Raw genomic sequence first — 4,518 nt, 5'->3', positions numbered from 1 at the left:
TTTTAATTGTCAATTAGAAATTTTTTATTCATCTAACAATTTAAAATCACACATGGTTTATGGATTCCAGTGAAGGAAAATGTAAAACTTCCATTGATACTCCCCTTGGTGATCACTTGGCTTTCTCAACCCTCTCCAAAGATTTTGCTGCATGGTTATGCTGCATGTTTATTTACCTCCTGAGGACTATATACTACTCCCATTGCTAGTCTCGACCTAGCTCATATACCAGCTGCTGCTGATCTGAATATAGCTGCATCCCTCTCAGGGCTTCTCATTTCTCCCATGAACCAAATGCTTCTGACTCTCAGGTCTGGTTTTAATTGGCCAACTGGGTAATTCGTTTCCACATATAAGCAATCTCTCTGCCATATTTCTGAATCATTGAAAGTCTGCCCTCGTCTTCAAATTAGGTAAGCATATTCCCAGCTAACTGCCACATGAGCCTGACCTCTGCTCCCCCAGCTGAACTCTGGGTGTTTATACTAGTTATCTATTCCAAAAACCAAACAGATTGCCACTGAGTTGATTCAGACTCATGGTAACCCCACATGTTGCAGAATAGAACTGTATTCCTTGAACCTTTTCAAGGCTGTGGCCTTTTGGAAGTAGATCCCCAGGTCTTTCTTCCAAGGTGCCTCTAGATGGGTTTGAAGCACCAGCCTTTCGGTTCATAGTCAAGCGTTTAACAGCTTGTGCCACCCAGGGACTCCAGTTATCTATTATAGAGTAATAAATTACCACAAAGTTAGCAGTTTAAACAACACAGATTTATTATTTTTGCTTCTATGGGTCAGGAATCTGGCTTAGATGGGTCCTCTACTTCCAGGTCTCACACAGGCTGTAGTCAAGTTGTTTGCCAGAGCTGAGGTCTCATCTGAAACCTTGACTGGGGAAGGATCCACTTCCAAGTTCATTCAGGTTATTGGCAGAATTTCACTCTTCAAGGGCTGTTGGCCAGGGTCACCCTCAGTTCTTTGCTACATGGGCTTCTGCAGCATAGCCACTTGCTTCATTAAAGTGTGCAAGCTGAGAAGGCAAACTGAGAGAGTCTGCTAGCAAGACAGAGGTGATAGAGGTTATAATCTCTTGTAACCGAATCATGGAAGTGACATTCCATTATTTTTGGTGTTATTCTATTGGTTAGAAGCAGCTCACTAGGTTCAGCCCACACTCAAGGAGAATGCAGGTGGATCACACAAGGGTATGAATACCAGAAAGTGGAGCTCACTGGGGGCCAAATTAGAAGATGTTGTTGTTGTTAACTGCTGTCCAGTCAGCCTTTGACTCATGGTGACCCCATGTACAACAGAATGAAATGCTGCCCAGTCCAGCACCATTCCCATAATAGATTGGGAATCAGACTATTGTGAGTCATAGGGTTTTCACTGGCTGATTTTCAGAAATAGGCCTTCCTTCCTAGTCCATCTTAGTCTGGAAGCTCCTCTGAAACCTGTTCAGCATCATAGCAACACACAGCCTCTGCTGACAGATGGGTGGTGTCTGCACACGAGGTGCTTTGGCCATGAATCAAACCTGCGTCTCCCGTATGGAAGGAGAGAATTCTACCACTGAGCCCTTACCTACTGTAATATTGCTGAGCAGAGAAGAAGTCACACTGATCCATCTATTATATCTACACTTCTTCTGCAGCATTGGAAGAACTACTTAGGAAGATGATACCAGTTTGCACGTGATCATCAATCTCCTAGAGTCAGGTCAAATCTGACTAAAATTTCTCCTGCCCCCTAATATCTATTATCATCAGCCACATGGATGACTGGCAGATAAAAAAAAAAAAAAAATTACCGCCTACTAAATACACGCAAGGCAGCCACCTACTAAATACACGCAAGGCAGAAATTATATGTCATATCTACCCAAAACTGCTTTTCCTCTAATGTTTGCTCTCTCAGCAAATGGACCCTCCTCTCCCAAATTCCTAAGCCAGAAACTAGGTTACCGCTGACCCTTCCTTCTCCTTCAGTCTTCATGGAATAAAAACTAAACAAATATTTCAGTAAAGTATGACAAGTTCTGTTCTGGGGGACCTACATAGCAATAAGGCTACCTATTTGGTGGTGATGGAGGTGGGGCAACAAGGGAATTCTCATATGATTTAGGTGAATTCATTTACATCTCTAAGGCCTAGTTTCCTCAACTAAAAATAGGTGGAGGGATGATAATAGAAGACATACCTCAAAGGCTTGTTGTGAGAATCAAAGGAATTGATACATGTAAAATGCTTAGGGTATCTTACATCTTATAAGCCCTCAATATATGTTAGTGATTATACCAACTATTAGAAGAAACACTTTGTGGCTGCCACTTTTTTTTCACTAACTCAACAAACATCCTTAAGCTCTTCTTACAAGCTTCATTTTAGGTACTAAAATGCTAAATATGCTAAATTCCCAACCTCCCTTATAAATGGGGACATCCAGGGGATACAGTTCTTGGAAAGTTTTTGTTTTTTTGGTAAGAATTTCTTTCTTCCTTCCTTAAAGAAGGACTCAGTTTCAGCAGCCATTGTATCTATGAGGTACCATGTGGTTGAAAGGCAAGACACGAAGGATGGCAGAATGGAAAGATAAGATGAGTTTGTGTCCCTGATGAATTGTCAAGGAGCAAAACCAATGCCAGTATCCATCTACCTTCAAGCTTCTTGTCATCTAAGAAAAATAAACCTCTACATGTTTATACCACTGATTGTCAGGAATTCTGTTATTTACAGCTGAGAGTACTCCTAATAGATACATAATTCAATAACTTGGAAGTCAAACATCTGAAATTTCAAGTCAGAAGTTTGGCCAAAGGTCACAACCTCTATTGATCGAAGACTTGAAATTCTGTCTTTGTCCACACTCAGTAGTTTCTTATAAAAAAAAACAAATTTCTTATAGACAATATAAATGCAGGAAAATTGTGTGCTCTTTATAATATGCTCCATTTTTTCTTATTAATAATGTATTATAAAGTGGAAAGAGTTCTATATATTCAAGTCTCCTGAATTATGTCAAAGAAGCAGTAAGAAGTAAAAGGTAGGAGCAGAAATAAGAGTCAGAACCTCTGAAAGAGAAAAAAACAAAAAGGAGAGAGAAAAGTGTAGATAATTACATAACTACGTACAATGTCAGCCCTTAATTCTCAAAGTTTTTTACAGTATTGATTTTAGACCTTGCCTATGAGAATAAATTTGTTATGATACTTTTCTCTTTACTCTGTCTCTTCTGAGAATCAAGAGTGATATTTCAGGGACATAAGAACATATATATATATATACACACACATATATATACACATATTCATATATATATATAAACCAAAAAAAAACAAACCCAGTGCTGTTGAGTCGATTCCGACTCATAGCAACCCTATATGACAGAGTAGAACTGCCTCATAGAGCTTCCAAGGAGCACCTGGTGGATTCAAACTGCCGACTCTTTGGTTAGCAGCCATAGCACTTAACCACTACGCCACCAGGGTTTCCTATATATATATAAGAAAAAAATATCAGGCATGGTAGATATCTTCCTAACTAGTGTTGGTTAAGGTCCCAGTAAGAACTTACCTGCTACAAAATATCTGGTCTACGGAGCTTCCTAGAACTGCCAATATCTGGCTGAAAATAGCATCTTGAGAATTATTGAAGTACAGTTGATATAACGAAGAGACTGACTCTAGAACTGCAATGTCCAATGTGGTAGCCACTAGCCACCTGTAGTCATTGAGCTCTTGAAATGTGCCACATGTTGAAATAATATTATTTTGTATTTATTAGGTTAAAGTATTTTTCTAAAATTAATTTACCTGTTTCTTTTAATTTTTTAATACAGCTATTGGATTTTTTAAAGTTATTCACAGAGCCCTCACTGTATTTTTATTAGACACACAGCTCTAAAACTTGACAGCCTTCATCTGCCAGATTTAAATCATTGGTTTCTAAACAGATCAGCCACAGGATGTGAAAACTTCCATGTGGAGGACAGAAAGATTGGAAAGGAGATGTCTGAGTAGAAAGGGGCGTGATTCTGATGAGTGGAGAGCATACTTCGGTTTATGAGAAGCTGGGGGAGTGGAAGAAAAGGGACAATCTTTAAAGAAGAAACTTTAGGCTATGTTCCAATTCCACCTAGGCCCCTTCCATCTACCATGTTGGGTTTTTCTCTGCTTCTTGTATTATTTGGCCACACCTCAGTCACCTTCTCAGGGACATTTTGTCTCCATGATCTATTTTACTTGGCTGCTGCTTCTAGTCCCTTCCATGGCTTCCATTAAGACAAAGCATTTTTAATGCCCTGGGACTACTGCTATGGAATTACAAGGTGAGTAAATGGAACCCAAATGACAAATGTTTTTCTGCACAGCAGACATCTATGCAGTTAACTCAGATAGAGAACCAGTGAACTATTCTTGAAATGAGCTGCAGGCAGAGAATCTCATACTTAAAACCTTCTAGTCCTTCATTCCTTGTGATATATGGTCAGTTTCCATTAAGAGCCTGGAATCTCATAGCGC

The sequence above is a fragment of the Elephas maximus genome, chromosome 1, assembly GCF_024166365.1.
Source record: "Elephas maximus indicus isolate mEleMax1 chromosome 1, mEleMax1 primary haplotype, whole genome shotgun sequence".
NCBI lineage: Eukaryota > Metazoa > Chordata > Mammalia > Proboscidea > Elephantidae > Elephas > Elephas maximus.
Note: the sequence above shows the minus strand (reverse complement) of the source record.